A 24,816-nucleotide genomic window follows, 5' to 3' on the forward strand; every position below is an offset into this window, starting at 1 on the left:
AGAAAGGAAGATGCCAGCTCAGCTGACACTTCTCCTCGGAAGCCTGGCCCAAGTGGATCTCTAATGTCTATGCAGGGCTAGAGGCTAGGGCAAGCCTGTCTCAGAGCCGTATCCTCAGGAACAGGCTGCAGGTTTCGCTAAGCCTGGAGGATCACCAGCGGTGCTGGGAAGGGGCCAGAGAGATTAGAAGGGGGTAAAACTCCCTCAGACACCCCATGGCACCACCACGCCCCCTGAGTTCCCCAGACTAGGGCAAATCCCATTATGCTCCCCACGCTCTCCCCACCACACTGATCGAGGCTGTAATCTCGGATTTAGTTCTGTGATTTCCCCAAGGAGGGAGACTGTGTTTCACTTTGTGGCTCACAGTTGTGTCCCCAGCACCTAGCAGATAATAAGTACCCAACAGATTGAGGAAGGGAGACAGAGAGAGAGAGAGAGAGAGAGAGAGAGAGAGAGAGAGAGAGAGAGAGAGAGAGATGGTGGCTGGGTCTCCATGGGGGTAACCCCATGGTGGGGCTGAAGGCCAAATTCATGGAAGGATCCACACAGAACTCAGGCTGGGAGGAAGGACATAGACTGAGTCCCTCAATTTCTCCCACACATCCCCTTCTTACCTTCCAAGAGCTTTAAGACTCTGACCCAAATTCCCACATTCACCACCTTGCCTCCAGCTGCACCCCCCCCCCCCCACACACACACACAGATTTTCCACCTGCACAACTTCCTGGCCAAATGCAAAATCCCTCATTGGGATTTTTCACCATTCATCCAACCATTTTTTTCACCATTCATCCAACAAGCACTGACTGGGCACCACTGGGTACCAGGATCCCAGGCGCCAGAGACAGACCAGTGAACAAGACTCTGGCCCCGTCCCTGCACAGCCCAGCAAGAGAGAAATAAGTCAGTGGTGATGACAGAGCAGGTACTAGGTGCCCTGATAAGGGAAACACAGAGGAGCTGGGGCACAGAAGGAGGTCCACAAAGCAAGAAGAGGCCAGGGAAGCTCCCAGAGGCCCAAGCTGTGATCCAAAGAATGAAGAAGGGATAAGCAGGTCTGGGAGCCAGGAGAGACGTCCAGGGACACAGTAGGACCTGCCAAGGCCTAGAGGTATAAGAGGCATGGTGCATCCAGGAACTGAAAGAATCTTCTGGTTTGCAGCCACTCTTCCTGAGCCTAGCACAGTGTCCTGACCCCTGATTCTGGGGTTGGGACCTGCCATGGGCCTGAGTCAAGTGAGGCCCTAACTCACCACTGCCCCACCTACCCCTCTACTTCCTTATAGTAACACCCTCCCCCCAAAAACCAACTATGGATCTTCCTCAGCCTCTTTGATCAAGGAGAATATTCTTTTTTTCTCTCCTTTATTTTGCTCAAGTATTCAAAACAGCTGAGAACAAAGCAAGAGAAAGAGAGATAGAGAGGGAGAAAGAGAGACAAAGACACAAGTGATGAAAATCACCAAGAGAAACTCTGCTGGGAGCTGAATGAGCAGACCCCAAGCCTGTCCTCCCCAACCTCTGCCCTTCTGCTCCCCACACCCTCTGAGTGCCCCTCTGGGCCTCTTTTCCACTCCCATGTGTTTTCATGCCTCCAGACAGGAAAAGGGGAGAAGGACCCAAGATGGCAGGCTTCACCTCATGCTCAGACCATGAGGGGCAAATCCTTCCAGGACAGTAGAGGGCAGGACATTATTTTCATTCCTTCCTTACATCACTCACATCCTCTTAATCCAATTTTCATCCACCAGCAAGCAAAAACCTTCACACCTCAAGGCCCTGAGCCACCCTGGGCGAGATGGTCTCCCTTTCTGGGCTTCCACACTCCTCCCTTGTCAATGCAGGGTTCGTAGCTGTGCAACTCACTGCTTTAGGGGGCAAAATGAGGCAGGGAGAAGCGGGGAGGTGAGAACATGCATCTCCCAAAGGATGCAGTGCCAGGACCCCACGTACATGATGGCAATAGCCCCTCTCTGCAGGCCGGCCTGGGTTGTCTCCCCCATTTCACAGCCCTGAAGGGGTCAGAAGAAGTCATCTTAATGCAAGATGGCCTTAGGCTCCTCCCACACGCTCCAGAAGCCAAAGGTTTGCAGAGACCTTGAACAGCACAGCCAACCCTGGCCTACACCCATAAGCTGAACTGAATCCACTCGACATGCTTCAGCAGTCTCAGGGGTCACCAGGCCTCTCAGATCTCCTTCCTTCTCATCTGTAAAATGGGTATCTCTTGAAGGTAAAAATATGAATGCTTTCCAGTCATTGAACTCCCACAGAATCCTCACTGCAAACCCGGCCACATACATATGTATGTCCCCACTTCACCAAGGTAAAAACCCAGACTCAGAGAGGTTGAGCTCACTGCTCAAGATCAGACAGCCATTAACGGCCAGAACCAGGCCTTGAACCCAGATGCCTCTGGCTCCACGGCTCATTGACTTGTTTTTCAAGTATCTGGATGAAACCCTGACGCTCAAGCCAGAGTAAATCTTCACCTTGCTGGGTAGAGTTACTAGCTGGTGGTGGCTCCAGTCCCACTGGGAGCTGGGTTGAAGAGCGACCTTAAAGTTCAGAAGAATTTAATTTCCTTCATGAAAGGGCTTGGAGGTGGGGCAGGAGGGGCCAAATCAAAAGCCAGCTTTTGAGAAGGCAGGAATCCAAAAAGGCAGCTCCCTCCCTGGGCCCCAGGGATCTGCTTTCAGAACATTGTGTCTCCTAAGCTGACATGAACAAGGGGCTTTGTTTAAGTGAGCGATCAGATCTCAGGGCCTGGGGGGTAGGGAAAGGGCAAGGAGCTGGAACTTTCCTTCTGTCATCTAAAATCTAAGACAAGACCAAAGAAAACAGCAAGGTGCCCCAGGGAAGCCGGGAGAGCCTGGCTTGGTCTTAGCGACATCTTGCTCCCATGGAAGCTTCAGATAGGGCATGGGGTGTCCCACAAGGGATGTCATACCCAGAACCTACAGACCTCGGCCAGAAACCAGATGGAGATGCTGTGTGGGGGACCCACCCAAGAGTTTTTCCTTATGCATCTGAACTCTTGGGAACACTTCGGGGTCATATTGGGGTATACGATGTGGCAGATGTTCATGGAGAATCCTGCCATCAGCAGGCCCCAAAGCAGTCAGTTTGTGAAGGGCCCATGGTGACGCTGTGGTCACAACCGGGGACCGTGGAGGGACATACTTGTTTCCTAGGGCCGCCCCGACCACCTACCTGCCATAAATTAGGTGGCTGAAAACAACAGAAATTTGTTCCAGAGCCTAGAAGCCTGAAGTCAAGCTGTTGGAGGGACTGTGATCCCATAAGCCTCTAGGGGAGAATCTGTTGTTTGCCCTTCTCTTAGTTCTGGTGCTGCGAGCCACCCTTGTTGCTCTGTGGCTTGTAAATACATCACTCCAGTCTCTGCCACCGCCACTATTACGTGGCATTCTCCTGTCTGTCTGTGTCTCGTCTCCTCTACTTAAAAGGACACCGGTCATACTCGCTTAGTGCCCACCCTAATGACCTCGTTTTAACTTGATTTCATCTTCAAAGACCCTACTTCTAACTAAGGTGACCTCCACAGGTACAGGGGCTAGGATTCCAACATATCTCTTTGGGGGGACACAATTCAACCCATAACTGTGACCCTCACCCCACTGGACCTCTACTCTTCTTACGCATCTAAAGTTATACACTAGCATAGCTGGAACCCATCCATCCTCTGCCAGCGGCTCTCCTGGGGCCTCAGTTCCCTTTAGCTCCTATCCAGTGGGGTGACTTCCCACATGTCATTTTGATTCCAGGCCTAGTCCTCCCTTCTCCTGGGTAAAACCCTTGGAGAGCAGATACATGGAAATCCACAACCACCAGGCCCTCTGTGACCCCCATGTGGCCCCCTCTGTGGCCTCCTGTGACACTGGCTCTCACTCACTCTAATCCAGCCACGCTGGACTCTGTGTGTTTCTCCGACCCACCAAGCTCTTCCCCACCTCAGAGCCGTTGCCTCTGCTGTTCCTCCTTCCTGGTGCACTCTTCCCTGGCTCTCCCCAGGGCTGGCCTGTGCAGGGCTCAGCTCAGAGAGGCCTTCCCCAGCCCCCCACCCCCCGTCCTAGCTAAGTACCCCATCTTTGTCTCCAGTCTTGTAGGAGCTCCGCAGAACTTACCACCATCTGAAATCACCTTCATTGGTTATTTCTTTAACTGTTTCATACCTGGCTTTCCCAACCAGCCTGTCAGCTTTCTGAGGGCAGGGACCTTACCTGTCACTCATTCTGGACGCTCAGTACCTAGTGCAGGTCGGACATACGATAGGTATGAGTGAATGTGTGAATAAATGAATGAATCCATAGCTGTCATAGAGGGAACTCACTCCTTCATTCCATAAACATTTCCTGAGCATCCGCTCCGAGCCAGATGCTGCGTCAGGCCTGAGGCAGTCACAGTGTGCTCAGGGAGACAGAGAGTACATGCCACAGTGACTGACTGACAGGAATTAGGAAGAGGCATCCTTCCTCACAGGGCTTCACCATTAGCTGCCAGCAAATCAGAAATTCAAATTATGCTATCTACAAATGACTACACTGAGATGTCAGCATGGAAATGTCCCCACAGACCAACAGCCCCCTTCCTTATGTCCTAATATCCTCTACCCCTGAAGCCCTCTACCCCCAACAGCCCCAGAGCCGAGGAAGAAAAAACAAGATCTCAAAACAATAGAGATGTTTCTGCCAACCACAGGTTCAGGACTTGAACTGGCACTGGTATTCCACAAAGCAATCAAGTGCCATTACGCTAATGTTGCTGTGAATTTTCTCTCTCTCTGTCTCAGGGGACCCATGTGTCCCTCAGCTGTGGACCCAGAAGTGGGATCACTAAGTCCGAGGGAGCAAATTTTACCTCTACCCTCTTAGGGTATCTGGCTAGGACTGAGAATTAAATCAACCTAACACAGGTTAATAGGAGAAAAGCTTAGAGATTTTCACAGGTTCATGAGAGTCCCCATTGGAAAACAAAGCCCCCAAAAGCACACAGACCCAAGTGCTTCTACACCAAGTTGAACAAAAAATAGCAATTGTGGGAAAGTGACTGAAACATATCGAGAGATTAAAGGAAGACAAGGGTTATCTTAACAAGATCTGTTTGTATAGATTTCTCTCAGCTCCATCCTGTCTCTGGTGATAAAAATGTTTCTTTCCTCCTGGTGTAGGGAAGGCATCTTTGACACCGGAGTCTTATCTCCTGCTTTCATGAAGACGAGGTGGGGGCAGAGTACCCTTCTTGTACCCGCTGTTTTTCAAGTGTCTCTTGCTCAAAATAATCCTTATGCCAAAGTGGCATAGTTTGGGGTCACCTATGCTGCCGCCCTTCACACCTTTTCTAGATACAGCAGACCGGTTACAGCAAACTACACGCCCATAGGCAGTGTATCAGTGTTCAACTACCCCACATCTTTGCCAATGTTTTCTACTTTTCACACTTTTTAATTTTTTGTGACCCTGATGGATAGATACTAGTGTCTCATTACGATTTTGCTTTCTTTTTTTTTTTTTTAAAGCAGATTTGATTTAAAAAATATGTTTAGGGGCGCCTGGGTGGCGCAGTCGGTTAAGCGTCCGACTTCAGCCAGGTCACGATCTCGCGGTCCGTGAGTTCGAGCCCCGCGTCAGGCTCTGGGCTGATGGCTCGGAGCCTGGAGCCTGTTTCCGATTCTGTGTCTCCCTCTCTCTCTGCCCCTCCCCCGTTCATGCTCTGTCTCTCTCTGTCCCAAAAATAAATAAAAAGCGTTGAAAAAAAAGTTAAAAAAAAAAATATGTTTAGAAACCTACCAAACGTTTTCAAGCACTCATGGAGTATTTACAAATGTTGACCACATTCTAGGTTACAAAACAAATCCGGATACCAAAGCATCTGTATCCTACCCATCATGGTATAGGTCAACAACATAATTAAAGGACAATAATAAACAAAAAAGAAACTAAAATATATTTGGAAGATAGGAAACACTTCTAGATTGATCAACGAAGAGATCAAGAAAATCTTCAGACCTCAGTGGTCATAAAGATACTGTATATCAAAACACAGATAACCCAGTATTTAAGGAGAAGTTTATAACCTTAAAAGCAGATAGAAAAGAAGGCTGAGATTTAATGAGCCAAATGTCAAAGTTAGGCAGTTGGTAAAAGAACAGCAGAACTAATCTAAAAAACTAGTAACAGGAAGTAGTTCCAGTAGTTTCCAGAAGTAACTGGAAAATAAAAATTAGAGCAGAAATGAAAGAACTGGAAAACAAATATGTGATAACAAAGATCAGTATGGCTCAAAGTTGGTTCTTTGAAGAAGATGGCAGAAAATGATACAGCTGACTTTACGCCTGTAAAATTTTAAACTCTCTAGAAACATCTAGAAAACATTGCTGAACAACTGGCTTAAGGAGAAATAAGCAAACTGAGTAGTTAGTAACACTTTAAGAAATTGAGCCATGGGTTAATCTCCCCATAAAGAAACCATCAGATCATCATTTTTATAGGTGTGTTCTATTAAGCTTTAAAGTAATTCATCAGTTTGGTTTTATACTCTGTCTTCTAAACAGCAGAAAATGAGAGAACACTTCCCACCTTTTTTATGATAAAATAACTTTTTGCATTTTATTTTCAAAGATTTTATTTTTAAGTAATCTCTACACCCAACGTGGGGCTCGAACTCACAACCCCAAGACCGAGAGTCACGTGCTCTACTGAGAGCCAGCCAGGTGCCCCTATGATAAAATAACTGTGATATCAAAATTAAACAAGGACAGTTAAACGAAAGAAAATCACAATCCAATCCACTCATAAATATTGGTGCAAAAAAATTCTAAGCAGGACTCCCAGATCCCACAGCCTGGAGGCACTGGAATTATTTTTAACCTGTGCACTACAAACATCTCTCTGTGAGTGTCGTCTGACTCACAGACAGTCAGCTAAGAAGTTGGCCATGAAATGGCCATGGGCTTCCCTCTCCTCCAAATCCTGTCATTCCAGAGCCAGGTTAGTGGAAAGTTCCAGTGGCAGTTTTTCCAAGGATGTCTCATCAGTCTCAGCCAGGTTAACAGTGGAGAGAGGGAGAGACATCCTGGGGTGACTTCATGGGTCCTGTCCTGCCCACTGGCACCGTGGTCTGCGGGCACCCCTCTGCCTGCCCCCAGCCTGATGTGCTGCAGCCAGGAGCCTCCAGGCTGCCTCCCTGGGCCATAGCGCCAGCAGGAGCCGAGCCAACAAGCTGTGTGCAGCAGGCATGACATGTAGACCTCAGACCGGCTGTAAGAGCTAAAGTTTCCTGCCTTTGCCTCCTGCCCAGCAAAGGCTCCACAACCCCAGAGCGAGGATTCGACAGTCATGGGAGGCTGAGCTCCTTGGGAGGGCTGGGTAGAGATGGTCTCCAGAGAGCAGGGCCTCCTCCCAGTTTCCTCCCTCCCCCATTCACAGGGAGGTAATGGCCCTGGGGCACTCAACCCTGGGGTGGGGGACATCCTTTCATGTCAATCCCTTCTTCGTGGGTACATAGTATTCCCCTGATATAGACCTGCCACGATCTGCTTGAACAATCTTTGATTTGAGAGAATTTAAGTTATTCTTTTATTCTTCCACGCCCTGATAGACATCCTATGTCCTTTTCCTGGGATGAATTCCACATTTAGGCTCCTGGGTGGGTTTCTATGAAGTTGGGTGGAAAACGCTGTGTGTACGTGAGGACAGACTTTCCAGCGAGGGGGAACGTGGCCATCAGACCCTTATGGGAGGTTGTTTCCAGAGTCGAGAATCACTGCTGCAGGAAACACAACCCACACAGTGTGACTTGTCTCCTGGATTTCTTCATTCTCACGCAGAGCAGTTTGGCACCTTGGACCACAGGGTTTCCAACAACTTCATTTCAAGGAAATAATCATTTCCCATTTAGTTAATCATCACGTGGCAGGCACCATCCGAGTACTTTACACAGCACCATCTCACAACAACCCCATTAAGTTGGTGCTGCAGTTACCCCCATTTTACAGACAGGAAACAGCTCAGAGAGGTCAGGGGCCTTTCCAAGCCACGCAGTAGGTCAGTGGTGAACCTAGGGATCGGACCCAGGAGGCTGCCTCAGAGCCCACCGTCTGAACCACACACTTGCCCGAACATCACCGCCCAGGGCCATGAGTGGGCCACCCAGAACCCGGGAATCAAGCCCGGAAGCGGCAGTTCCCCCACTTTTCTCCGTCAGGTTGTCAAGGCTCTCTGGGCTGAGCCCGTGTCAGGGTCCCGCCTATAAACACGCACTGCAGAAAATCAAGAGTGCCTGCGGGCTGAAGGAGCCATCCAGGGTGGGCAAACATCACGATCGTGGCTGGCCCTGCTAGAGCGCCGTAGCTCAGAACAGCACCATCTCTGGAGGGCAAGGCTGGCTGTCAAAATTCTGCTGATCCCAGGTTGGGAGGGGGAAGTAGAGTGGGTGAAGGGGAGCCTTTGGGCAGGAACCCCTCTTTCCTGCCACCTCCTCTCACACTGGGGCTCGTGTCTGCAGCAGCCCAGCCCGAGGGCAGCATCTGGCACAAAGCAGCCAACCCCAAGTGCCAGCGGGAGGCTGGGGTTTCCTTGAACTACACCAGCCACAGCCCTGCCCACCACTCTGGTGCAAAGGAAGGTGGCCTTTGGAAATTCAGTAAGTCCCCTGGGAATAACATCAGTGAGAAAGTGATTAACAGCTGTATTTATTGAGCACTTACTACGCCCCACACCTGTGCTAAGAGCTTCATGTCATCCAGCTCCAGCCTCTGCCAACACTTTGATTATCCACAATTTCCAGGTGAGAAACTGAGGCGGGGAGAAGTTAGGCAGGTGACAAAGCTCAAAGGTGTCAGAGTAGGAATCTATACGAAGGCCATCTGACCCCAGAGCCCCCAGCCAGAGCTGGGCTCCAGAGCTCCCTCTGACCCCGGAGCTCCCTCTACCCCTCAGCAAACACAGGGAACTTAAAGTTCCAAATCAGGGCGTCTGCCACCAGCAGGTGAGCGCCCCAGGGGCAGAGACCAGGCTTTCCTCATCCTGACAGGCTGAGCCTCAGGGACCAGGGATCCTGCACAGGACAAATCTGGCATAAAGTCCCTGTTTGCCACCTCCAGCTATGTGGCCTTGGGAGAGTTAACTGAAATCTCTGAGCCTCGGTTTCCTCACCTGTGCGTGGGCACTGATGACACTCATTTACTCGGGTGGCTGTAAGCAGCAAATGGAATGATTCAGCGAGGTGCTGCCCCGATAAATGGAAGCGGTCGTCATTAATGCTCTTGTTATTTCCATCCTGCAAGTGACTCAGCTGTCTCCTCAGATTCATTACCAACCAGAGTCTCTGAGAGGGAATGGCCTCAGGCTGCCTAGACCCCACTAGGAATAGTAATGATGTAACAGTCCTATCAGCAGCTGAGACTTATTGATTGTACACTATGTGCCAGGCACCCTTTACATATCAACTAGTCAACACACAGCCCCGGGAGAGGGCAGCAGGGAGGACAGTCAGAGGTCCAGACCCCATGGCCAGGCCAGCCCTTCTGTGCACAGGCCTGCCGGAGGGCAAGGTCACAGATGTCCGCACCAGCAGGTTGCAGGCCCCAGCTTGGGCCCCACATCCACGTCTGAGACCTGCAAAATGACTTTCCCGCCTCACCAACCCCTCAGGTGCTTCTGAGTGAGGACCCAGGGTTGGGGTTGTTGCCAGAGGGCTGGACAAACAGAAAGAGGATGTAGGGGATGTTGGAGTAAAGCTGTCTCCAAGCCACCCAGGACCAAGGACGGTGCTCAACAATGTCTGTTGACTGACAAATATTTGTTGACTGTAATTTAAGTGAGGGTTCCATTTTCAGAGCACAGTGGCTCAGGTATTGTGCTCTACCAACCGTTTTTTAAATGCATGCATGGAAAGAAAGACTGGAAGGATATATACCAAAGGTTAATCCTGATTATCTTAATTAGGGAGAGACAATGGGGGATATAATGGTCATTTTTGTGTGGGGTTGTGTTGGTTTGGTTTTTTTTGTTTTTTGGGTTTTTTTTTTTTTTTTGCACTTTCTACATTGTCTACAATGAGCAAGTATTAATTTTATGCTCAGAAGAAAATACACTTTTCTGTGCATTTAGGACTCATTCAGTTTTACAGAAGAAGAAATAGAGGCCCAGAGGGGGTAAGCCATTTGCCTAAGGCCACACAGCAGAGGATAGCTGGGACAGACCTAGGTCTGCTATCCCATCCCCTGCACCCTCTGGGAACTCAAGCCTCAGGACTGGGGCATCCCCAGCCCCTGCATGGTGAGGCCTCATTTCTCCTTTTTTCATCACCGTACCCTGAAAACACCTCCACCCCAATCCTGCCAGCTCCCCCAACTCCTGAGAGAGCCCCCCGAAAGAACTAGGGATCTCTGCAGATCTCAGGAAGGTGGTCAAAGGAAAGAAATACATATAAGCCCCCATTCCAGCTTCACAGAGTTGCTGCTTATTCATAAATAAAAGAATGCCCAGGCTATTTTGGGCACCTGTAATTTTCTACTTGAATAACCAGGGAAGTGGCTGCCTGCCCGCTTCTCTGCCTTGCTCATGGCGCCAGAACAGGGGAAACGTGATCTCCCCTGGCGTAATGGGATCTGAGGCCAGGTCTCACTGCTGATTTCCTTGCCTTTGCCCCGTTCCAGAAAGCCCAGGTGTCTCCCATGCCACTTCCGTGAGAGTCTGGGGAGGTAGAATCCAGGCCAGGTTTGCATGCTGTGGACTAGGTGGTTCATTCCAGATGCAGGAAGCAAATCTCAGCTCTCCCACCTGCCAGCTGTGGGACTTTGGGCAAGTGGCTCAACCTCCCTGAGCCCCAATTTCTTCATCTGTAAATTGGGGATATTTTTATCACCTTGCAGGTTTGGTACAGGTGAGGTGCCTGGCTCTTAGGTTAGTTGTTGTTATTTAAGGCATGAGGAAGGAGCTGTTCTGGAAAGAGCCCTGCATAAGATTCTCAGGCTGTTGTTTGCTCTTTTGGTTGCAGGAGTCTGGAGTCAAGAGGGAAAGAAAAATAATTCATCAGTTCTTATAACTGAAAGTCTAGGAGAAATGGCTTCAGGCAAGGCTGCATCCAGGGTCTTAAATGGACCTGGTCCCTCTCTTCCCCATGGTTCCACTTTCCTCTGGTTGACCTCATTGCTGGACCAGTCCCCCTCCAGGGAAACTCCCAGCAGCTGCAGGCTTATATCATTCTTACAGCTAGAGGGGTATGAAGACTGGAGGGGGAAATAGGTACGGGCGAGGGTGACTTGTGACAAGAAGTCATGGAAAATGAAATTGAAAGAGTAGGTTGAAATGTAGGACTGGAATGCAGACAGAAAATACTAGCCTTTACTCTGTGGTCCAAAGTTTTCTAATATGTTCCACAAGATTTTAATAGGGGTTAGATGAGCTAAAGGTTTCAGGATCAACAGTCTGGGTGAAGCCCAATTAAACAGGTTTCTTTCCTACAGAGCCTCTTCATGTTCACACTTCCAGCCGTGAATCTCCAAGAGGAGAGCTGTGAGGTATAGCATTCCCTAAGGTGCAGGTCCCAATTCTACACTTTGGGAAGGGCCATGAGTCATAGGGAGCCACTGAAGTCAGTGGAGCAAGAGAGTAAGACAGCAAAAGTGTTCCAGGAAGAATACAATGGAAGCCCCGTAGGAGACAACTAGAATCCTCCCTGTGAAAGGGGACAACAGCCAGAACAGGGGCCAGTGGCAGAAACAGGAATAAAGGTACATGGTGAGAGATGGGATATAGGAAAATAGGTGAACTGGCTCAGAAAACGCTGCTGTTTTGGTGATGGTAATTGTGAAATTTAGTTTTTATTTTATCTTTTCCACTGAAAGTACAAGGACAAAATATGGGCTCTGAAATCTAGCCAACTCTTTTTTTTTTTAGGCTTATTTATTTATTTTGAGAGAAGCAGAGATACCATGGGTAGGGGAGGGGCAGAGAGAGAAAGAGGGAGACAGAGAGAATACAAAGCAGGCTCTGCACTGTCAGCACAGAGCCTGATGTGGGGCTCAAACTCACATGAAACTGAGATCATGGCCTGAGCCGAAACCAAGGGTCGGCTGCTTAACAGACTGAGCCACCCAGGTGCCCCTAGCAAACTCTTTTCAGTAACTTGGCCTCTTTTGCTATTGGGGTAAGTTCCTGCACCCTTCTGAATCTCAATTTCCTTATTTATTAAATGATGCTAATTAGCCCTTTTTCTCAGGCTCCTAGTAAACATTCCAAGACAAATGTAGAGAGAGAGTGTCCAGCTATGAGGTAGACTTCCTTTTCCAGCCATAATGAAGGACCCGGTGCCAGACCAGCCCTCCCACCAAAAACAACACTTCAAAATCAGAGGCAGTTGTCTTCAGAGAGCAGGCAGTGGACGATAGACACTGTGATTCTGAGGGAGTGGGGTTTACAAGGTGAGCCCCTCATCACCTGGGCTCTCATCCTAGGACAATCTCCCAGGCATGGCACAGGGCAGTGGAGCTTAAACAGAATGCAACAGTCCCTCTGAGCTCAGGAGGCAGGGATTCGAGTTTGGGCAACTGAGACAATAAAAAAAGGAGGAATCATAGGACTGGAGAGGAAGGAGCTGCATAGCTGCAGGGCCCCAGAAGTCTATGTGGGGGTCCCCCACACCCCACAAGTCCTTGCCCAAAGGCTGGGCTGTGCGTGCACAGCATGAAACCATCCAAGGTTTAGCAGAGACCAGCTGTTACGGGAGTGGAGAGCAAACAGATCCTGCCGGTCAAGCAGTGCTGGAAGACATTGGAGAGACCTTCACTGCAGGATTTCAGCTGAGACACCGGAAAGGCTGTGCCCTCGCAGTGAGGACCATGCTCTAGTGTAAGGACCCCTCTAGACCTGCCCTAACAAAAGCTAAAGCCAAATCCTTCAATATCCTCAGAGGCCAGAGTTTAAAGGTGAGTCCTGCCAAGTTAGGGAGGCTTGGGAAACAGCTCGAGCTTTGCATGAATCTCCCTTAATAAAGTATAAAATGAAGGGCATGGGATTTCAAAAGGATCAGCTAGTGACTGTGTTGTCTACTTAAACAAAACTTAACACTTCAAAAGGAAACAGAATCAAGAGTCTCTATAACACATCACACACACACACAATATCCAGCATACCATCAAAATTTTCTAGACATGCAAAGAAACAGGAAAACATGATCTCTAGTCAAGGAAAAAACAGCCAGTAGAAATGAACCCCAAGGTGGTCTAGAGGTCAGATTTAGCAGATAAAGATCTTAAAGCACTTACTCTAGGCTTTGGCACAGAGTAGATGCCCAGTTAATGCCAGCTGCTCATCTCCATTTGAGCAAAGTAATCATTTGTCCACAGAAGGCTTTGAAACCCAAGGATTAATGAAGAGAAATGCACCCTGTCCTCACATACAGAGTTCCTGCTGTCTTCACCATACAGGGTTCAGACAGCGGGGGGGGGGGGGGGGGGGGGGCTGCCTCGTGCCATAATCAGACACAAATCATGACCCTGCCACTAGCTCACAAGGTGAGCTCCTCAACTCCCTGTGCCTCAGTTTCTCCATTTGCATAATGGGGAGGACAGACAGGTCATCTCAAAGGGCTCTTTCTCTCCATGATTCTGAGTTTGTCTGGCCAAGGAGCCGTTTTCAGCCAGGATACACTCTGGGCTGGGGCCTGGAAAAACCAGTTGGAGAAGGAATCGGATCCACAGCTAATACCATAGAGGAAACACAGGCTGAGATGTCTCTCTCCCAGATATAATACTGTGAGGCTATGGGCAAAGCCTGAGCTCATTTTCCAAAGGAAACTTTCTTCAGAAATGTCTCTTAGCAACCAGCTCCACCAACATACAACCTTCAAGGACCTCTGCAGAAACACAAAGGCTTTTTGTGGCTCCCTTCTTCAAAAGCCCAGGTTGGAACTGCTTATCGGCAGAGACGCTAATGTGAGGCACGGAGAGCCAGTGGAGGGGGCCCATGGTGGGGTAGTGAAATTATCAGCAGTCTGGCTTCAGGGCTCAGAGCAAGAGCTTTGGACCGGAGTTCAAAACCAGGCTCCATCTCTTACCAACTGAATAACCTTGGGCAAGTCATTCAACCTCTCTGAGTCTGTTTCCCCATCTGTAAAATGGGGATAATAATATGTAGGTCAGTGCTCTACCCAGGTGCCCTGTAGTAGTCCAGCACACCCAGCCGCCAGGTACTGTGAGCGTTGGCAGCTAACAGCTGCACTCTTAGAACGATTGGCTGATGGAAGGTGCCTCTCCCTGAGGTATTTGGGAACTTGAGCCCTTCGGCCTGGTTATCCCTTCCCATTGTCCTACAACGAACGACCAACTAATGTAGAGGGATAAAAGGCCAGTCCTCTTGCCTCAAAGCAGGACAACGTAGTACCACGTATAGTCCAGACCTCCTCGTGGGGTCAGACTGAGACTAGACTTCAGCTGAACCCCCATCTTTGCCGAATTTACCCTGCCCCATCCTCTTCCCTCCCTTACTCCTTCACGGAGACCTCCTAGGAGAGCCCTCCCTCAATAAATCACTTGCACAAAGTCCCCATTTCAGGCTCTCCTAGGAAATCCAAAGACATGAGAGTATCTATATCTCTAATGAAAGAATACATGTGAAGTACCAGCCAATGTCTGGCATGCAGTGTGTGCCCAATAAATGGACATAATGATCCTCCTCTTCCTCGTTATTATTATTGTAATTAAAGACAGTCCTGGGATCAGAGAGGGATTCTAAAGTGGAGAAGAGTTGTGGACTGTCTTGGTATGAGAGGATAGTTGCACTTAGACTGGCTAACACAGTTGAGACAAATTTATCATCTTACTTTGCTGATTAATTAATATTAATAAGTTAATATTAACATATAATTTTTCCTATTATAAAAACAATACAAGCTCATTGCCAAAAAATGAATAAACCCCTCAGGAAATGCAGAGAATGACAAAAATGAGTGAATGAATGAATGAATAAAATTTCCCACCCCTTTAGTATGATCACTGGGGACATTTTCATTCATATCCTTCTAAACATTTCCTACATAAATTCACATAATGTACATATGTAGACACATTTACACACATATCTATACATGTAAACATATATATAATTGATATGTGTAACATATGTGTATATCTAATATGCTATCTCCATAGCATAATACTGCATATGTAATAATATACATATAACCAATTTTGTTACCAGGAAAAATGGAATTACAAATACTATTTTGTAACCTGTTTTTTTTCCACTTGATTTTCATATAGAGGTTGTGGATATCTTCCATGTTAGTAAACACAAGTCTGCAGCATCAGTTCTGGCCAAATATTGTTTTACTTTTTATGGAGATAACACTGTTTAATCAATCCCCTATCTCTAGACAGTCACCCTATTGCCAATCTTTTTACTATTATGAATAAATAATGCTGGTTAAAGTAAATCCTTGAGCACATATCCTTGTGCATATGTTCAGTTACTTCCTGAAAACAAATCCCGAGAAATGGAAAAGTATAGATATTGGGATGTGCACATTTCCCTGCAGGAAGACTGTACTACCAACACTCCCTCCAGGAGTGCAGCAGTGTCCATTTCCCCACACTAAGTATCCCAACAGTCTCCAATACTAGGTATCATTTTTTTTTTAAATTTTTGCCAATCTGATAGGTGAAAAATACTGCATTGTTGCCCCAAGTGTGCATTTCTTTGGTTTCTGGGGAGGCCAAGTATCTTTTCTTACACTTGTGGGCTGTTTGGATTTCACCTGCTGAGAATCACCATTGTCCAATCTTTGGCAAGGCCCTTCAGGTGTCTCCTCTCCTCCCCCTGCCCCACCAGACCCACAGGCTCAGTGGCTCCCCTAGAGTGTCAGTTCAGAAGCAGCAAAGCCCTGCTTCCTATAGGATTGGTCTCCCAGGAAGGCAGAGTTTTTGCCCTCGGGCTCCAGCAGCCAGCCAGAGGATGGGGGTGGGATTAGTGGGGATCCAGTTCCCTGACTTCCGGGTGCCCCCTGGCCAAGTCCCCTCTCCTGCCTTGTCCATGACCCTACACCACAGAGACCATACAAACTAGATCTACTTAAAGAAAACATTTCTCCAAAATTCAAAAACCACCCAGCAAATACATTCCAGGGGTGATTATTAGCATGGCTTAAGGAATCTTTTCAGAAGAAACTACTAGAACATTCCTTTTAAATACCAGTGCTCCTGAGAGGTTTAAAAAGAGATTTTACATATGCCAAGATCTATCATAGTTGAAAATATCCCAACCATTGACCCAGGGATACCACTGGTAAGAATTTTCCCTCTGGTGGGTGCACTTAACCATATACAGAAAGACATGTGTAAAGTACTTATTGAAATATTGCTCACAGTAGCAAAATAAATGCTAACAGCCTAAATGTCCATCAGTAAGGACCTGCAAAATAAGTTACGAACGACATTTACCGGGAAACATTGTGCAGACAGTGAAATAATGCTGTGAATCTGAATTACACGTGTGGAAAAACGCCCTTGAGATATCATAAAGTGATAAAAAAAAAAAAAAGCAAGTAATGGAATAGTGCATTTCATGTAATCCCTTTTGTACTTTTCAAAAGGGTAGATCAGAATTATTCTAGATGTTTATGAAAGTGGAAATAATTCCTGGATGGGCACGTAAGAAACTGCTTACAGTGGTTTCATCTGGGAGGGGGATTTGGGGTTAAAGTATTTGGGGATTTTTAGGTCCCATTTTATACCCATCTGCATTATTTAAATTATTAGCATGAATATGCTTTACCATTATTTTTTAATTTTTTTTATCGTTTATCTATTATTGAGAGACAGAGACAGAACATGAGCAGGGGAGGGGCAGAGAGAGGGGGAGACACAGAATCTGAAACAGGCTCCAGGTTCTGAGCTGTCAGCACAGAGCCCAACGCGGGGCTGGAACTCAAAAACCATGAGATTATGACCTGAGCCAAAGTCGGACGCTTAACCGACTGAGCCACCCAGGCGCCCCATGCTTTACCATTATATAATGAAAAACCTTACAAGTGAGCCTGTGATCAATAATTATGATAATAGCATAACTGTTAAATAGCTTATTGAATGTCACATATGTGCCAGGCACTATGTATTCTCTCATTTAATCTTAAAACTAGCCCTATTCTGATAGCCATCTAATACATGAGGAAACGGAGTCTTAGGTTGAGAGGTTTGTTATGGCCACTTCTGTTTTTTTTTCTATAATTTATTTATTTTTTTATAACTTACATCCAAGTTAGTTAGCACATGGTGCAACAATGATTTCAGGAGTAGATTCTTTAAGCCCCTTACCGATTTAGCCCATCCCCCTTCCCACAACCTCTCTAGCAATCCTGTTTGTTCTCTATATTTAAGAGTCCCTTATGTTTTGTCCCCGTTCCTGTTTTTATATTACTTTTGCTTCCCTTATGTTCATCTGTTTTGTATCTTAAAGTCCTCATATGAGTGAAGTCATATGATATTTGTCTTTCTCTAATTTCACTTAGCGTAATACCCTCCAGTTCCATCCATGCAGTTGCAAATGGCAAGATTTCATTGTTTTCCATTGTGTTACAGCCACTTCTGATTACAAAGCTTTGGCCCTTGCTGCAGAGCATGATTCTGGTGCCCGAAAAGAGAAGTAGCTGTGTGTGGGCTTTGTGAGGACCACTAGGAGGGGGTCCCTCCTGGTGGGCTGGCTGGCTTCCCACAAGGGCAGCTGCTTGGTCATCTGCACTTACACCCTACAGTTTTTCTCCTTCTCCTGACCTGACTCTAAAGTTGCACTGTCCAACACAGGCTACTTAAATTAATGACATTTAAATAAGACTAAAATTTCGATTCCACAGAAGCATGAACCACATTTCAAGTGCTAAATAGCCAGTTGTGGTTCATGGATACCATATCATCAGCACAGATATCAAACATTTCCATCATTTCAGAACATTCTATTGGATAGAACTGCCTTATCACAGCATTAGAGCCAGGCAGACCTGGGCTCACCCCGCTCCTCCACTTACTAACAGGATGAACTGAGCAAGTTATTTAACCTTTCTGAGCCTCTGTGTTCTCATCTGTAAAATGGGATGACAATATAGATACCTCACTGGGCTGTTGCAGGGATTACTTGCGATCATGCCTGTTGTATGGTTAGCCCAATGCCTGTCACCTAGGCAGTTTAAAGGGTAACAAGGAGGGTAGGACTCTGCAGTCAGACAATTTCATGACCTTGGGCATGTCACCTCACTGCTCTGAGCCCCAGCCTCCTGGGGTATATGGCATCTATCCTGAAAGTCTGCTGTGAGTATTAAAACATATGGTTGGTGCTCAGGGAGGGTCAAGTATCTTTTCCCCTTTCTTAAAGGGGTTTTCTTCTGTCAGAAAAACCATTCTCTAAGACCCAGAACTAAAATATTCCAGAAGGGATCCAGAAGGCCCATGTACCAACAAAAGAAGGTACAACCTCCAAAAAAACGATCGTGGGATGCTGTTTGTCACCAATCAGACTGGGGGAGGGAGGAAACAGTTTGAGCATTTTATTGAAGAATAACATACATACAGAAAAGTGAACCCATCATAGGTGTACCACTCAATGAATTTTGAGAAATTTAAAATATCTGTGTAGCTGCTACTGAGATCAAGAAACAGAACATCAATAGCACCCCAAAAGCCCCCTCGTGCCCCTTCTCAACCACTATCTCCTCCCACAACAGTAACCACTAATATCATAGACTCATTTTCAGTAGACAAACTTAAAGATTCATAACACCCAGACTTAGTGAGGGTGTAGACAACCCAGTAATCTGAGACACTGACGGTGGGCGTGTGAAATGGTACAGCCATTCTGGAGGGTGATTTGGTAGCACCTGCTAAAATTTAGCATTGGCCTGGCATTTACACTTCAGTGTCTGCCCTAGAGAAACGCCCACATCCCTGCATGGAGCGGTAAACACATGGATGTTTGGAGCAGAATTGTTTGTAATGGTGATAAATTAGAAACAACTTACATGTCCAACTAAAGGGATTTGTTGGGGAAAAACAAGCAAACAAACAAACAACTGTAGGCACCACCCTGTATTATACACCGCAGTGGATCAAAATAGTCGAGAGGATCTATGTGTATTGACATAGAAATATCTAGAAGACATATGATAGAGTTTAAAAAGCAATCTGCAGGAAAATGACCAAAACAGACACACACAGCATCAAAACAAAACAAAACAAAACAAAACCAGTAATAACTCTGGGGAAGGGGTGAGATGGGGCTTGAGAAGGGGCAGTAAGGAGAAATGCTACTTTTAAACTCGTGTGCAATTAGGTTATTCCAAATGTTTAAATACATTAAGAGCTTTCAAAGATAATTAAGCAGCCCAGCCACCAAGTTCAGGCCAGGAGAGGAAGGCTCTTCTGGCGGCTGGGGAGAGGGTGCTCCTGGCCCAATGCCTTAGCTTGGGTTCCGGGAGCGGCAGAGTTCCAGGCTTCCGAGGCCTGAGGGGTTGAAATGAATGGAGCAGTGAGAAGACCCTGGAGACCGGAACCACGGAGGCTTCCTTTGATGGAAGACAGTGCCCTGGTTACCGCATTCAGCTGAGAACCCAACACCAGTGTGATGTAAGTGGACCCCTGGAAAGGAGCGAGTCCCAGGGTTTGGCCCTCTCCAAGCAGTGCCCAGCACTTTAAAGGAAGGATTGCCAGGTTTGATTCTCTTGGTCCCTGGGGATGAAGGACAAGGAGGAGGCCAGTGTTGCCTCACACAGCACAGTGACTTTGTGAGAGTGAGGCACTAAGGCAGAGGCTCACAGAGGGTCCTGTGACAACCAGTGGCCATGAGCTCAGGAGTGGGGAATGGGAGTCGGGGGCAGAAGCCAAAGGTCCATGTTAAGAACATTCCACCTTTGGGGCGCCTGGGTGGCTCAGTCGGTTAAGCTTCCAACTTCAGCTCAGGTCATGATCTCGCGGTTTGTGAGTTCGAGCCCTGCGTCAGGCTCTGTGCTGACAGCTCAGAGCCTGGAACCTGCCTCAGAATCTGTCTCCCTCTCTCTCTGTCCCTTCCCTGCTCATTCATTCTCTCTCTCTCTCTCTCTCTCTCTCTCTCTCTCTCTCTCTCTCTCTCTCAAAAATAAATAAACATTAAAAAAAATTCCACCTTTAAGAGTTAGCATGGCAGGGGTGCCTGGGTGGCTCAGTCAGTTAAGCATCCGACTCTTGATTTTGGCTCAGGTCATGATCTCAGGGTTCGTGAGTTTGAGCCCACACCAGGCTCTGCACTGACAGTGTGGAGCCTGCTTGGGATTCTCTCTTTCTCCCTCTCTCTCTCTCTGCCCCTCCCCAGCTTGCACTCTCTCTCTCTCAAAATAAATAACTAAACATTAAAAAACATATTTTTTAAAAAGTGTGGCAGGGAGGCAGGCCCAGCTGACTCCATGCAGAAGGGTTCCTTAACCTCTCTGAACCTCAGTTTCCTCTTCTGCACAATGAGGTGCAGGCTCTTGCCATCACACTCACGCAAGCACACACACATTCAGTTTGTGAATGTGGCAAAGACCACAGACTCACACTGCCTCCAGGCTAACCGCAGAACTGCCACTTGCCAGCTTTGTATCCTAGCTGCTGAAGGCCCCAGCTTCCTTCCTCATCCATAAAACAAGAGCCCCACTCTTACCGAATCTCAGAGGACTATTATGAGGCTTAAGTGAAGCCATATTGGTAAAGTCTTATCACAGCATTCAGCTCTAGGACATGCTCAATAAATATTTGCAACAATTATTAAACTGTTTTTTTTTTTTAACTAAGCACCTATCTATGTGCCAGGGTATGCTAGACACTGAAGACATATTCCTGAATAAGTCACATTCCTGTTTCTCGGGGTGTTTAGAGTTTAATGGTGTGGAGTGGAGGGATGAAAAAGGATGCCCACAGGCACACACACACACACACACACACACACACACACACACCTGATACACTCCAGGTTACAAGGACAAATACTCTGAGGTCCTACCCTCAACTCTTCCAAGGTCAAAATTCAGGTCCATCTATGTTCATCTAAGATGCAATTTTGTTGATACCTCCTTCCACTCCCCCATCGATCCCAAAGATTGTGCACAGAAGTGATCTCAAGGTGTTTAAAAAAAAATCTATGTCGTGAAGATGTCAAAAGCACAACACAGAAACTGATACAATCACGGTTGACAGCATCTACAAGAGGTAAACATTCACCCATCTTATGACGTGCCATTCCACTGATGGGTATTTCCCCAACAGAAACAAGGACTGTGTTTACCCAAAAAGTCATAGAAAGTTGTTCAGAGCAGCTTTATTAGTCATAGCCTAAACTGAAAACCACCCAAATGTCCATCCACAGATGAGATGTTGATACAGGCAACAACATTAGTGAATCTCAAGCATGCTGGTAAGTGAAAGAAGCCAGGTCCCAAAGACTAAATTTTATGGTTCCATTCATATGAAGTTCTAGAATAAGAGAAATCTACGGTGATATTGGTCAGAATTAGTGCTTACTCTGGGAAAAGGTGGGCATTGACTGAGAAGGGGAACAAGGGAGTCTTCTACAGTGCAGGGAATGTTTCATATCTCAATCTTGGAGTGGCTCTGTGGGTGAACACATATGTAACACTTTGTTGAGCCACACAATTGAAATTAGTGCATTTTATGTATGTGTGCTATACTTCAATTTATTTAAAAATGTTTGTTTATTTATTTTGAGACAGAAATCAGGGATGGGGCAGAGAGAGGGGAAGGGAGAGAGAATCCCAAGCAGTCTCTGTGCTGGCAAAGCCCAGTGCAGGGCTGGAACCCACGAACTGCGAGATCACAACCTGAGCCAATACCAAGAGTCAGACACTTAACCGACGGGGCCATCCAGGAGTCCCTACACTTCGATTTTTAACAAACAAAGCAAGGTCACTTAAGTGTTACCTGGTGCATGTATCCTATGGGGAACACTAAGCAGGATGTGTGATGGGTCCATAGTCTCCTTGGCACTTCTCAAATAGAGGAATCAGCCTTCAGGGAAAGTAGCAGAGCAAAGTGGAGAAGAGGCAACTTTGGAGGATAGGCTCATTGAACGTCCCCAGGGACCAACCCCAAAAAACTCTCTCAACAATTGAGACATGAAAAAGAAGCAGGTGGGGATAACGGAGAAGTCAGGAGAAGTACAAATGCAAACACACTGAGTTTGCCCAGCCACAGTTGGGTATGTTATTCCATACACAATAGTATTTCCTCTGGCAATCATGTATGTTGATGTTCACTAACCAAAATTATAACTAAGCCAGCATCTTCCAGTCCCTAAATTGTGTGAGCAAATGAGAACTGGCTGTATTTATGAGCACAGTCCTTGGGAAAGACTCTTAGTTACCAGTAATGCATCAGCAAAAGATCCAAGCAAATTTTCAATTCAGCTTTGCCTTTGCAAGGGGTTGCATGCAAGTGGAGTGTTTTCTTGCTCACTGAACTCTAGTCATTCAAGGGAGAGAGGAATCTGCCTGGATTACATCACGTGTTACTGGACACGTGATGGCCTGATTTTCCAACAAGTCTTTCGTGCAAGGGAGGTTGGAGAGTGTGCAAGGGACAACTCTTTGAACTCCAGGTCTTAGAGCTTCTGCTGATAAAATCCTGGCTGTGTAAGTCTAAGGTTGCCCTTGGGCCCCAGCCCCACTTCCCAGGTCTGTAGGAAGATGTAGGAAGAAGCTCAGATCCCCTTCAAGCCCTCTGGAGTTTTCTTCCATGGATGAAGTTACTTGTTTTCTTAATCCCTTTGTTAAAAACCACGAAAGAAGCTTGGCCAAATCCCAGACACCCTCCCTTTTTTATGCCCTCCTGGGTGGCAGAGTTCAAAATGGGAGCACCCTGGGGAAATATCAGGACCCCAGCCCCTTCTGTGCACCCTGAATAATCCTTGAGCAGACAGCAGAGGACTTCCCTGGGTTCTGGTCATGGCTTACTCTCTGGAATTGCCCACTTTCTCCATACAGACCAGAGCTCCCTGTGTGGATGCACTCACTCATTCATTCATTCACTTCATTCATTCTTTCAACAAATCATTATCCCACATCCAAGCCAAGCCCAGCTCTGGAGTAGGCCCTGGGGAGACAGCTGTGAACCTGGTCTTCCCCCTTAAGTCTTGTATAGTCTGGTGGAGGAAGTGGGGCTCGAACAATCATAACTCAGTGGTGAGGAGTCATATAAGTGAAGTCTGGGGTATTGGAGCACATGATCGAAGGGGGCCTCCTTGGGGAAATGGCATTTCAGCTGAGATTTAATGGATAAGCAGGAGGAACTGGGCAGAGCTGGGGAATGTGCACAGGTGGAGGCAATGGCTTGTGCAGAAGCAGGAGGTGAGAAACAGCAGGGCTTTCAGGAACCCAAGCAGAATTCTCAGTGGCTAGAGTGTGAGGTGTGGAAGAAGGTGGCCCCCGTTCTCCAGTGACTTTCCCTCATGTGACCACTCCTGCGTCCCTCCACTCCAGCCACCCTGGAAGCCTGCTCTTCCCTGAACCTTCTGGCACACTCCAGCCTCAGGACCCTAGCTCCAGCTGTTCCTTCCGTCTGCAACTCTCTTGCCCAAAATATCTGTCTGGCTAACTCCCCCACTTCCTTCAAGTTTGTGTTCACACCTCCCCTTCTCAATGAGACCCTCTGGGCAGCCACCTATTACCCCTACTCCCCCACTTACCACTAACCTTCTCCCCGCCTGTTCTCATTTCTCTTTTCCACAGTATCCGTCACCTTGGAACATACTATCTACTTTACTTATTCATTATGCTTATTGTCTAGCTCCCCCACTAGAATGCCAGCTTCACAAGGTCAGGACCTTTGTGTGTCAGGACCTGAACCATCACAAGCCCTTGAACCTTTGAAGGAACAGATTGTTGGGATTTGAAAGGGTGGCAGGGAGGGTCTGGGTTGAGAAGACCTTATAGGCTAGAAGGCGTGTCCCAAAATGCAAAGTGAAGGCACCAAAGGGTTTTCAGTAGGGCAGGAGTGGAGTCTGAGTTACATTTTAAAAGCTTGCCCTGGAATCTGTGTGGCGAACAGCTTGAAAGAAGAGAAGCTACTGCAGGCATTCAGGCACAGGGCAGTGGTGCCTGGGGTAGGATTGGGGCATTGGAACTGGATGGATTGAAGAGATGTCAGCAGGTGGATTCATCATGCCTTGGTGATCTGAGGACTGTGCACTTGTGGGAAGACAGGGCAAAGTGGACCCTGCCTTGTGGGAAGACAGGGCAAAGTGGACCCCCCAGGATCCTGCCTGAGCCACAGAGCCAGAGTGGAGTCACTTGACAAGAGGGGGGACAGGGGAGGAACATGTTGGAAGTTGGAGTGATCAACAGTTCTGTTTGGGCCATGGTGAGTAGGGCCTATTAGACTTTCAAGTGGATACGTCAAGCAGCATGTTAGCCAAAGTTTAAGCTCAGAGTGAAAGTCTGGTTTGGAAATATACATGTGGGGATCTTCAGCTTAGAGTTGTTCTTAAAGTCATGAGAGTTTAAGGGCACCTGGGTGGCTCAGTCGGTTGAGCATCTGACTTCGACTCAGGTCATGATCTCGCAGTTTGTGAGTTCCAGCCCCATGTCGGGCTCTGTGCTGACAGCTCAGAGCCTGTAGCCTGCTTTGAATTCTGTCTCCCTCTCTCTCTGCCCCTCTCCCACTCATGCTTTGTCTCTCTCTCTCTCTCTCTCTCAAAAATAAATAAACATTAAAAAAAAAAAGTCATGAGAGTTTAGAGAGAGAAGAGAAGATGTCTAAGAACTGACCTTGAGGACCAAACC

The 24,816-nt window shown here is 47.3% G+C and overlaps 1 protein-coding gene and 1 long non-coding RNA gene across 2 annotated transcripts in view; one reads left to right on the plus strand and one right to left on the minus strand.

Moving 5' to 3' along the window:
- LOC131509986 (uncharacterized) overlaps positions 1–24,816 on the minus strand; it is a 110,694-nt gene that overhangs the window by 23,971 nt on the left and 61,907 nt on the right. The gene's annotated exons all lie outside the window — the stretch shown is intronic.
- The window catches only part of FAM107A (family with sequence similarity 107 member A), a 54,497-nt gene that overhangs the window by 5,061 nt on the left and 24,620 nt on the right, over positions 1–24,816 (plus strand). The window lies entirely within an intron of this gene.

The sequence above is a fragment of the Neofelis nebulosa genome, chromosome 4 (assembly GCF_028018385.1).
Source record: "Neofelis nebulosa isolate mNeoNeb1 chromosome 4, mNeoNeb1.pri, whole genome shotgun sequence".
Classification (NCBI taxonomy): Eukaryota; Metazoa; Chordata; class Mammalia; order Carnivora; family Felidae; genus Neofelis; species Neofelis nebulosa.